This window comes from Pistacia vera, unplaced genomic scaffold (assembly GCF_008641045.1).
Source record: "Pistacia vera cultivar Batoury unplaced genomic scaffold, PisVer_v2 Contig662, whole genome shotgun sequence".
Lineage (NCBI taxonomy): Eukaryota > Viridiplantae > Streptophyta > Magnoliopsida > Sapindales > Anacardiaceae > Pistacia > Pistacia vera.
Window position 1 is genome coordinate 13,894 of NW_022196515.1, and position 12,273 is coordinate 26,166.

A 12,273-nucleotide genomic window follows, 5' to 3' on the forward strand; every position below is an offset into this window, starting at 1 on the left:
TTCGTTCGAGCTATGCTTTTTTGGCGAGATTGGAGTTTTGTTTGCTGAGATTTTGAAAGGAGATCATTTGTGTGTTGTTTGGAGGTTGTTTGGGATCGATTAAGAAGTGTTTTGAGTTTGTTTTCTGGGATTGATGGAATTCGTGGGAGGATGATTGAAGCTTTGTAAATTTTTGCACTCCACCTGTTTGTAAAAATTCCCAAGCAACTCCCCTATGAACGGTGGATTTCTCTTTTTTTCCTTTCCTCCGCATTTTTCTTTTCTCTCTTTTTTCTTTGATGATTGATCGATAGTATGTATTTTGTATTTTGTGATTAAATTGCTTAATAGATTATTGATTTGGATTGGAAGTGTTCTTAATTAGTGGTGGTTTGTGGCGGTGGTGATGGTGATGGCTGCATGGGGTGGTTCTGGTGGCTAGTCATTTTCAGTTTGAATATTTAATTTGGAAGGACCATTCTACCTTTTACTGTTATATTAATCAATTGTCTGTTAATTTAAGGGTGGAAATTAGAATTTATTAAACAAGGTGGGAACTTGCCATTTCAGAGTTGAAGCAGTGGAAGAGAAAGTAATCAATGATCAAGGCAGTGCTCAATGATGCCGAGGAGAGGCAACTGAAGAACGAGGCTGTGAAAATGTGGTTAAATTTATGTTTGTATTGGAGTTTATTAATGAGTATTGACTATTGAGTAATGTATAATCGAAAATGTGGTTAAATTTATGTTATGTATTTGAGTTTATTAATGAGTATTGACTATTGAGTAATGTGTATTTGAGTTTATTAATAAGTAATTTAATGTATTTTTCATACAAAGAATACAACAATAATACCAAAATAAAAGGGAAAAATAGTATAAAATTATATATAAAATAATAAATATTTGAATTTAGGGACTTAAATGAAACATTGAAGACTTTTAGGGATTAATTTGAAAATCAGTTTGAAAACCAGTTAACCGGTAACCAAACAGAATATTCAGTTCGGTTTACAACCGGTTTATAACCGAAACCAATCCGGTTTTCGATTTGCATTTTCTCTAAACCGAATAACCGGTTCGATTTTCGGTTTTACTAATCCAGTTTGGGTAACCGGATTATCCCACCCCTAGTCATTGGGCTTCTTTACCAAGATCGAATTTACAACCCAGCTTGGGTAAAACGCTTTTCGAATGGACCCATTCAAAATGAGCTTATCTACCTCGATTTTCAAGGCAGCATAGCGTTCAGGGTCCATTGCTCTTCTCTTTTGGCGAACCGGCTTGACTACACTGCCAATGTTTAGTGCATGACATATGACATTCGGGCTGATCCCGATCATGTCAGCATGAGTCCATGCAAAAACGTCGACATTCTCTCTAAGGAAGCTTGTTAGGTCTTTGGCGAGCTGAGGGTTGAGATTACCCCCGATTCTCAACACTCGGGTCGGCTCATTTTGATCGATTGATACCTCAGATAAGTCCTCAACTAGCCCACTGTGAGGGCATTCTTGGATGCGAGTTGGATGCGAGGACCCATGTTATCCTTGATTGGGTCGGGCTGTGATTCGATGTTGTTGATCGCCATTGCCTGTTCGGGGATGCCTACTGGCCTTCCATCTGCATTGCTCTTATGTAGTAGTCGCGAGATTTGCGTTGAGATCCGTTTACTTCCCCTATCCTCGTTGGGGTGGGGAACTTCATTTTAGATCGTAGATGGAGGTGACTGTCTTGAAATTTCTCAGTAGAGGTTGTCCCAAAATGCCATTGAAGGCGGACAGACAGTCTACCACCAAAAATTCTGTCATTTTGGTCACTTCGTCAGTTTCACCCAACATGATATAGAGTGAGATCGTTCCCCTAGGAATCAGATGATCCCTAGTAAAACCATAGAGAGGGATGGAGGCAGGCTTCAGGTCTGCCTCGTCCAATTGCATTTTGTCAAAAGCTTGCTGAAACAGGATATTCATGACGCTCCTATTGTCCAACAACATTTTGTGGACTTCGCACCAGCCTATTTCAGGCGCGATGACGAGTGCATCCTCATGGGGATGATGTAATCATACCACGTCTTTCTTAAAGAAGGTGATCTCTTCCTCCCTACAAACCTTAGTAGGTCGCGGCGTCATGCTTATTACACTCACGAGGTTATGACGGGCTTCCTAAGCATACCTCTCCTAGGCACCTCGAGAATTCCCTATGAGGTTTGGTCCTCCGAAGATGATCCCTACATAGTAGAGTCCCTTGTGACCATAGTGCTTCGTCCTTGGTTCTTCTTGATCCTTCTCCCAGACGGGAGTTAGGCCATCAACATATTCTTTGAAGCGCCCTTACTTGATGAGGTTTTTGATTGTCTGCTTGAGAGTCCGACACTCATCGGTGTGATGCCCATTATCCTGATGATAGCAGCAATATTTTTTGTTGTTTCTGACTGAAGGGGGATTCTTCATAGGCTCTGACTCGTTGAGCAGGCTGGCCTCGTCTGACTTATCTAGGATGGCCGACACTGAGGCATTCAAAGAAGTATATTGATTCTTGTCGCGATCGCGATAAGGAATTGGGGCATAAGATTTGTTGGGCTCAAACCGCTGCTTCTTTCCTTTCCGCAGATTGTCATTAGCCCATCTGCGATCAGCCCTTTTACTATTCTTCCCCTGGCTGGGAGCACTACTCGAGGGGCAGGGGTCGTGGCGATTGAGAGCGGCCACATAATTTTCAATTTGGAGGTATTTCTCGGTGAGGTTGTAGAAGCGAATGAGAGAAACATCATCCTCGGATTGCAGTTCTTTCCACAAATCTGTCTACGGGTGAACCCTTGTGATAATGAGAGTCTGAACGGACTCCTCGAGAATGTGAGCCACTTTGTGGAGTTCTTTGTAGACCCTGTCTATGTAAGACTTGAGGGATTCATCCCCCTCCTACCGTATATTGCTCAGAGAGCTCAATGGCGTTGAGAACTTCTTATTCTCCTAGAAGTGTCTTAAAAATGATGTGCTCATTTGATGCCATGAGTGGATTGATCCCGCGGGAAGCAACCTGAACCAGCGTTTGGCATGGGCAGTTAGGGTTACTGCTAAGTAGCAACATTTGGCCAAGTCGGAGACTTGGTGGAGTTCTTTGAGGTTATTGAACTCGTAAAGGTGATCCTGCGGATCTGAATTCCCATCGAATGCTCGCATGTCAGACATTCTGAATCACGATGAGAGAAGAGCAACTAAAACTACTGGAGAAAAGGGAGACGCCTCTGCGACCTTCCCACGCTCATTATGTTGAGCCTTAAGCTGATCCAAAGCTTGATGTAGTTCCTAAATCTGAGGCAGCAGAGCTGCCTAGGGATCACTTTCCGCAATGTGGGTTCAACCCTCACGGTTGCGGTTGAGGAAAGACCGCAAATTGGGCTCTTCCTTAACTTGGTCGAAAGCTCTGGCAAACCTTGACACACGCTGGCTCCAACTGGAGCCGTGTGAAGGCATTTAATGACTTGGGGAATTTTTCTGATCTTCGCGGTGGTCCGAACAGACCTGCAGACAATAGGGATTTCTTGCATGACGACGGTCAAGGTCGTCATTTTAGCGACAGTGGGAATTCCCTGCCTTACACTTTTGTGGGAGTGCCCGTGCGACGTGGCGTGGGATGACTTATACTGCGACATGTCGTCGAGTCGTAGTGCCACAGGTATTCTACCCGTTGCACGACTGATGTTCGCTGGTCCCTCAAAGCCATTTGGTCCGCTGTTTGCCACTTGCTTTCCCCTACTTTTGCATACCAGAGTGCACACGATAAGGGCCCTTTTCTATGCTTTCGAGCGACCTACAGGTGTTTTTGGCGGTGGCACCATTTCATTGGGTTTTGGTGGCACGACCTGATCCAAACGGTTCAGCATTTGGCTAACCGTCTGGAGAGTATTATTGAACCTCTCCAGGTAACTCATTATGGCTGGGTCGAGCCGTGAGCTTGAAGGAATATCTGCCATGATACTCTGTTGGACTGGCGACACTTCGGGAGAAGTGTCATCCTGTACCTGGGGGATTTCCTCATTGTCAAAGTCGGTTAGCTTAGGTTTGAAACCGCGAGCCATTTGCTGATTGGTTGGACCGATTAGTCAAAGGTTTCTGATGAAGAGCAGATACTAAATCAGGCCCTTATTTTAGCGTCAAACTATTGATGCTGGATTTTGACACCAACGACTCACACGTGCAAAGTGCTAAGCGGGCTTAGAAATTACACGTGATATGAAAACATGAAATGAGAGAATAAATGAGAAGCAGTTTTTAAAGTGGTTTGGATGCTCAAAAGCGAATCCTACGTCCATTACTGTAGTATTAATAGGTGGATACAGTCAGGTCATGTGTGGCAAGCTGAGTTACAATCTAGAGAGAATACGCACAGAGAGAGAGAGAGAGAGAGAGAGAGAGAGAGAGACAAAGAGAGACAAAGAGAGAGAATATGTATGCTATTTTAGACTAAGATAAACTAATCCCGTAAATGAGAGGGGAGTCCTCTATTTATAGTGGGAGAATTCAAGGTAATGATTACAAGTCTGCAAGTGGGTAGGTGCCATGCAAGTCCTTCCTTGCATCCCATTGGTTATCTGCACGAAAAATATCCTCAAATTGCGTAGGGCTTGGGCAGGTGGATGATCCTTGGCCACTCGCAAGCCTAGTGTTCACCTACTGCATTGACAAGAACCACACCTCCAGTGACGTGGCAACGTCTGGACGGCACAAAACCTTCCTGAATCTTGATTGACTCTTGTTGATGAGAGTCCACTTCAGCCCTAACTTTTTAGGCATAACAGCTTGTAACACTATTCTTCCGTTTTCCAACATTTTCTCAAGAAACAAACAGAAATGGGGTGAAAATTGGAGTGCATGCATACAACAAAGACATAGAAGAAAGAAAAGAGAGCTTAGAACTTACAGTAAAAACTTAGAAAGAGAAAAACAGAGAAACAAAGTTCTCCTTTGAAAGACAACACAAGACAGAAGAGGTATTTATATAAACTAATGATTAATTTAATTAAAACTAATTGGTTTTAACAATAAACTGTTCAATTTTGAAGGGTTCTAATAATTTTGTCACCAATATTAGAAAAATCGATTGAATTCTATTTAATTGGATTCCATTGTTTGAAATAGAAGAGTTAAATATATTTTGGTTATACGATTTGGCTTAAGTATTATAAGGTCAAAAGTATAAGATTTAGGATCTTATAAATTACTAAATTTAAAGTTTCTGTGTATTATTTTTCACAATATATAGAAACTTTAAATTTAGTTATGGGTTGTATATATGAGTTCTTAAAGTTGGTGGCCCAAGTCGAAACTTCACTTCCACTATGGGTTGTTAAGTAAAAGGCTAAATACTCCTCCCTACTAGACCTGGCAAACGGGTGGGCTGGGCGGGTATGGGTTGAGGATATGCGGGTAATGGGCAAAACGAGTACGAGTTAAAGGGTAAAATTTTGGAACGAGTAAAAATATGTATGACCCGTACCCGCCTATTAGTATTGAATTTTTGTGATGATAACTCCAAGGATAGAGCTGGTTATCTGGCGTTGGCAGTATGTGAACTTGGTAAGTAGAATATTCCGAGTTGTTGATTTCACTTTCAGAGTCGAGATCGTCTATGGAGGCACTGAGGTAATTTTCTGGGTCTCTTCTCGGCATTGCTTGTCTCTGCCTCTCTTCAGCCATCAAAAAGATGGAAACTTGAGAAAGTATAAGAAAACTTGAGGCGGCGATGTGAGAGAGATTGTGAGACTCAGAGCTGCTTTGCGTCGTCGGTGTGAGAGTGAAAGAGTTTCAGTTTCAGAGATTGTGAGATTCAGCCTGAAAGTGAGAGAGTTTCAGTTTAAGAGATTGTGATTTGTGAGATTCAGCCTGAGAGTGAGAGAGTTTCAGTCGTCGTCGGCGTCGACGTGTGAGAGAGAGTTTTAGTCAAATTTTTTTGAACAACACTGTTCACTTTAGGCTTAAGGTTTTGTTTTCGCAATATTTTAATTTACATTTTCTTATATTTTTTTTATTAAAATGCGAGTACCCGTGGGCATTACCCTGTCCATCCGCTTTTTTCATGGGCGGATCGGGTATGGATAATTTGTACTATTACTCTTACCCGCCCGTTTAGACCGGGTACTTGTGAACCCGCGGGTATCGGTACCACTACTCCCTACCACTAACTCAAAAATCCCCAATTCCCTATATATTTATTCAAACCCTAACCACCACCACCAAATGCCAATCTCAACGCGCTACTCAAATGGCGTCCAAAACCTTCTTCTTCTGAAACGGTTACGAAAACCAAAATCTCATCTCTGTTCACAAATTCATGTAAAGTGACTACTACTGCACAAAAAGATTCAGTATATAGCGTTGAAGAGGGAGAGAGGCTTGATCAATTCCTTCAAAAAGATTGTAAACAAGGTGATATCACTCTTGATGAAGCAGGCTATTTCTTTTGTTTGATGATTCATATGCAACCCCAAACCACCAATTTCATCATTCAATTGGTTGTTTGGAGCTCTTGCTCAGAAGAAGTTTTATGATTTAATTACTTTGAATATTTTGATTAATTGCTTTTGTAATATGTTTTGTTGTTTTTGGGAGGATTTTGACCCAAAACTTTTGTAATATGTGGCACAGGTAACACGAGTGTTGCGATTAGATTGCATGAAGAAATGGTTGCTGGTAATGGTGAAGGGGGTGCTATTTGTGAGCCTAGTATTTTTTAGTATTATTGATGGTCGACAGAATTGTTTGTGGAAATGAAGGATAAGGGAAAAACATTTTGCTGAATTCCATTATTCTTCATTTCCACAAACAATTCTTTCTTATCTACTAATCCCTCCTTACTAAGACCAAGGACAATACTACCATAAAAATCAATACTAGGCTTACAAATAACACCCCTTTCACCATTGTTGTGGGATATTTGGAGGAGGCTAACATGATCGAATCTAGCCGAGCAGTTGATGTGTGGTTTTGTATTTGATTTTAATTGATTTGATGTGAGGTTTTGTATTTGATCGTAATTTATTTGATGTGTGGTTTTGTAGCTGTGATTAGGTTTTAGGTGTTCAGTTTTGTCTGAACTAAAGAAAATTTATGTCAATGATGATAAATGCATAATCCCAGCTCTATGAGACCTTTGTTATTCAAAGGTCAGGGAATAGACTGTTTCCAACATTTGTCTGAGCTACATAAAACTTTTTTATTAGTACCAGTTTAATGAGCTGTTTGTTTTTGTGATTATTTGATGTGTTTCTGTGTCTGGGTATTCTTTATTTTGTGTTTGTTTATCTGGGTTTGTTTCATATTTGTTTCCTGAGACGGTTCACAATAATCATGCTAGTGTATATCTGATTGTTTTATGACTGAAAGATTTACTTTTTCCTGAGGGAACTTGAATGATTTGAGTGTTCCTTCATGGGTTTATTTGAAATCTTAAAAAAGTTGTTTTTGTTTGCTCACAATTGAGCTTGTTTCTTAGTTTTGTTTATTTTGTGCTATAGGTATACTGTTGGACAATGTGAAGAGAATCTGAAAAAATTGAATGTAGGTTGTTACATGATTTTGTTCGTGATTGAGTGTGAAAAGAATTGATATTTCTATTTCTTGTGAAGATTTATGTGCTTAGGTTGTTGAATTTTTGCATAATCTCCACTGAAGGACTGTTCCCAGAGATGTTTCATTACTGACCATGCTAATTCTGATAATTAGATGACTGAATTCTTCTTTTGTTATGTTCTGAGGGAACTATTCTTCTCTTATGTGATTACATTTTGTTCTTTTTTGAGTTTTGTTTAATATTAAGTAAGACAACATTTTGTAATGGAGGTGTTATTATTGATTAAATTTGTTGCATAGTTGTGGCAAGCATTCTGACACTTAGTTGTGGATATTCCTGCATTCACGTATACAATTTATGGTATGTTTACAAAATCTTAATTTTAGTACTCAACTTAGTTTACTAGTTTATGACATTGTGATTGAATTTCTAATTATGAATGTTTAGTATATGTTGATTGCTTAGTACTTAGTGATTTCTTTAAGCTGTTTAATAAATGACTTTTGTGTAATGATGCAAACCTGTCTTAAAATACTTATAATTTATGGGGATTTCTAAAGAATTCCAATACTTGACTGGGGCAAGCCATTTATGTTTGTAGATTCCTAAGTAACCGTCATAAATAAATGCCCTAGATGTTGATGGTCCTCCTTAATGGGAGCTCCTCCATCTGTTGGTAGTTCTCATATTCCATTGCCTTGTGGAGTGGCATTGCTGCTTTTACCATTTGGGACTGGCCATGAGACATACATTTGTTATATCATCATAGAAGAATAGATTTTACATATTCTTTAATGCATTATTTAATGTTCTAGTTATGTAATATCTGTTATATGTTTAGTTGTGATAATGATTTCTATTTTGTATTTTTGCGACGGGGGATTACTCAAATCCTTTACTTTATTGTTTATTGGGGCTAACCAGCCATGCTTGTACATTCCAAAGTAAACGTCACAGATAAATGTCCATTGACGTTGATGGTCCTCCCTCTGGGGAGTTCCTCTGTGGATGGGCGGTCTCATATTCCATCGCCTTGTGGAGCAGCATTGTTGCCTTTACCATTTGGGACTGGCCATGAAACAAATATTTTCTCTGCATGTTTCTATTTTTCTTCTTTGTGTGTAGAAGAAATGTGGCCAAGGAGGAAATCATTCATAAAATACACCATCTTTCGGGACTGAATGGCTTGTTTAGCCTTGGTGACATTCTGCAATTCTGAGGCTGTATGTTTGTTTTGCTTTACTTGTGTTAGTTCATGCCTTTCATATAGGACTGGTAGTAAAATTAAGTATTTTCCTTTTTTCCTGTTTTAATCTTTTGGTGTTGAGAAATGTGGCTTGGAGGATATCATTCACAAAATACCGTCTTTTGGGACTGAGTGGCTTGTTAAGCCTTTCTGACACTCTGCAATTCTGAGGCCCTAATGTTATTTATTTGATTTTCCTGTTATAAGGGCTTTCAAAACCTGCATTAGATTTTGCTTTTTATGCTTGTAATTTTTTGATGCATTTAAATAAATCTCATGCAATGACCTTGACCACCGAAATCTCTGACAAACAACGCCAAGAACTCTAAGCGATATCTCGGAAGTTGAAACAACCATCAGAATAGGTGTGGATCTTGTCTCGGCCACCAGGCGAAATATTAGGTTCTTGAGGACTGTCAACGAGTCCCAGTGGCTTCATGAGAGCGCAACCGTTGTTGAAGCTATTTAGAGGATGACAGACATTTGAACTTTTTATTATAATTTTATGTGTGATGAAAAAAGTAAGTTGATGTTTAGGGCATCTCCAACCTACGTCAAAATGGCGCAAAAAACACCAAATTGGCGTGGGTTGGTACTCCAACCGACACTAAATACTGCGCCATTTTGGCGTAGTGTTACAGTGCCGTGCCAAATTTGGCGCGGCACTGTAGCACTGCACCAAAATGGCGTAACACTGTAGCGCAAATAAAAAAATATATATTTTTTTTAATTTTGGTTTTTTTGTTTTTTTGTTTTAATTTTGTTAAGTTAATTTGAGTATTAAATTTTACACTAAAAATCACGTCAAATTTGAGTATTTATATTTAATTTAATTTGATTATTATTTATTATTTAATAAAAATATCATTTCTAATATTTAATTAATATATACAAAAATAATGAATGAAATAGATTAATTATTGGTTATTACAATAAAAGAAAAAAAAAAAGAATATTTTAAGTAATATTCTTTTTGGTGTAATATTTGGTATTGTGGGTTGGAGATGGAATAGTGTTTTGTACCAAAATTTGCACCAATTTGGTGTAATTTTGCACCAAATTGGTGCAATAGGTTGGAGATTGTCTTAGGGTTGAATTTTCAGGTATGATGAGCTGTGGATACATTTGATTTGTGATCTAACAGTGGGGTCCATGCCTTGTAGGATTCTTCCTCCGTTTGATATTGAGTGGGTTTGGTTTTGTCCCCCCTTGAATCCGGGAAACTAGCCAGATGCCTACACTCTAATATTTTCTGACAACTTTCTGTTTGGTTGCCGAGAATATGTGGGAAAATCTGTGTAAAGCTCTATTTTTCGGTCACTTATGGTTAATTAGAGTTAATGGTTGCTGAACTTTTGATCACTTTTATTCTATTTAATGTTTTTATTGGTAATTAAGAGTTAATTAGAGCTTTAAGTATGTTGGTTTATTCTTTGTTGATATTAATTAAAGAGTTAATTAGAGCTTTTAAGGGTTTTAAGTATGTTGGTTTGTTCTTTGTTGATATAGAAGCTCTCTCAGGATACCGGATTGATTCGCATTAATATTCAACTTCATACGAAATCAAAGCCTTGATAGAAGCTCATTTGATTTTAAGCTTACGGTAACAAATGCATGGTTTAGTAATTAAGAAAACAGGGGGCAATGTCATTCCCACTTGTCCTTTGTTTTTCTTGGTATTTCCTCAGCAACCAAACACAATCTTGCACTCATTTAATGATATAGAAGTTACCAATATTATTTTTCGGGTCAGTTACAGACAATACTGTGAGTCAAGGTTCTCAAAACACATTGGAAAACCAGCGACTTTCTAGTTTCTATGAACGAAACGAAGAGTATGCCTTGATGAGATGCAAAGAAATTTGGACCAAAAGATTCCCAGCTGAGCCTGTTGAGAATATCAAAACAGGTCAGTTCAGTTTATGGTTTTTAATATATGGCTTATTTGGACCTTAGTAATTGTATTAATAACAGTTTCGACTACTTATCTGGTATGAGTACCATCAGCCACCATGTATTTTAAACTTTGCCCTCCCTGCTTTTCTCTGAATTTGTATTTTCCAGAGATTCAACATCTATGTGTATTGAATCTAAATTGCGACTATTACAATGATGTTATTTTTTCTCCAACTTTTGGTTCTACCGTTTTTTCAAATTTCTTGTTTTTATCTGTGATTACTGCAGGTTAGCTGCTTAAAGAGATTTAAAATTACATTCCCAAATTTCATTTGGTTTCTATTGAGTAAAATGCATTGTGATTTGAATTAAATTCCCAAATTTCATTTGGTTTAAATTGACAGAATTAATGTAATATAATATAAATACCAGCTTTGTTTGCAGCACATAGAGGGACAAAGCTGGTATTTATATATATGATTTATTTGTTAAAGTTGAATTCTTATTAAGTTTATGCTTAGGGTTAAGAGAAGTTTGAATCCAACAAGAGTAGAGAGCTTTAGTGGAACATTCAAGTATAAGGTAAATAATTCCACTAAAACTCCAACTCAAGTTAAGGTTGAAATCAATTGAGTAGAGATTTCTTTAAGCATGTTATGTTTGATTATTGAGAAATTGAGATGAGATTGTTGATTACTTATTGTGTTGTTGGATATATTTGAGTATGAGAAGTTTTTTTTGATTGTATGATGATGGGTTGAAATCTGTTGGAATTGAAAGAATTTTGGGAGTGTTTTGCCCTAAGGGATTACGAGATACATAGGAGGTTGGTTCTCATTTTGGATGGTTAAAGAAACAAAGAGATATAATTAAAGTAAAGTTTGTATATGCCATATTACTCTTGGCACCATAAAGGTAATGCCTCCAAATCTTCAAGTATACCATTCTAACTTGCTTTCATATTTAAACAATCAATATTCAATATTTTAATCTTCATGTATACTATTCTACTTGATTTTTTGTGTCAATACACAGAGGATGTGTGGATCTTTAATCTAGACGGTAGAGTTTTGATATTACGTTTGGATTTAGAGTTATACAACATGAAGTTTGACTGCTTCTCTGTGTGTTTTAATCTATCTTTTTGTAAACTTTATGTATTTACTTGTGTTAGAGTTGTGATGACCTCTAAATTTGTGTGGAATATTTTGTTGGATTGTGTTGTTGTAAACTCTTTTGCTTAAGGTTTGGTGATTTTTTAAAAGTTTTTACTAGGTATTTGGCAACAAGGGCGGAGCCGTGGAGGCCTCCCTGGGCAAAAATCCTGGCTCCGCCACTGCCTACTGCTTCATCATTTTGTCTGCATCACTACAGTGTCCCATGCTTCTACGTGCATAACGTTTTTGTTGTGTCTTTTTTTAATCTGTGCTATTGTATTCTCTATTTTGAGTTTTTTTTAGTTTTGTGGCTATGAATGAAGCTTGGGTTGGCTTATTTAATTTTCCATGTTCAATTTTTGCGTGTGATATTGCATCATTTGAAACTGTCTAGATTGATGAAGAATTATTTTAAATCATCTCGTGA

The 12,273-nt window shown here is 38.0% G+C and overlaps 4 non-coding genes across 4 annotated transcripts; all 4 read left to right on the top strand.

The window, feature by feature from the left end:
* Positions 1-7,083: 7,083 nt before the first annotated feature.
* On the top strand, positions 7,084-7,182 carry LOC116112495. Its single transcript, XR_004125260.1, has one exon. It is a non-coding gene; the product is annotated as a small nucleolar RNA snoR69Y (small nucleolar RNA).
* Positions 7,183-7,298: 116 nt separating this feature from the next.
* LOC116112492 lies at positions 7,299-7,383 on the top strand. The gene has a single exon (XR_004125257.1). It is a non-coding gene; the product is annotated as a small nucleolar RNA snoR53Y (small nucleolar RNA).
* A 269-nt stretch (positions 7,384-7,652) lies between these two features.
* LOC116112489 lies at positions 7,653-7,737 on the top strand. Its single transcript, XR_004125254.1, has one exon. It is a non-coding gene; the product is annotated as a small nucleolar RNA snoR53Y (small nucleolar RNA).
* Positions 7,738-8,680: 943 nt separating this feature from the next.
* Positions 8,681-8,771, top strand: LOC116112493. Its single transcript, XR_004125258.1, has one exon. It is a non-coding gene; the product is annotated as a small nucleolar RNA SNORD96 family (small nucleolar RNA).
* The last annotated feature ends 3,502 nt before the right edge of the window (positions 8,772-12,273 follow it).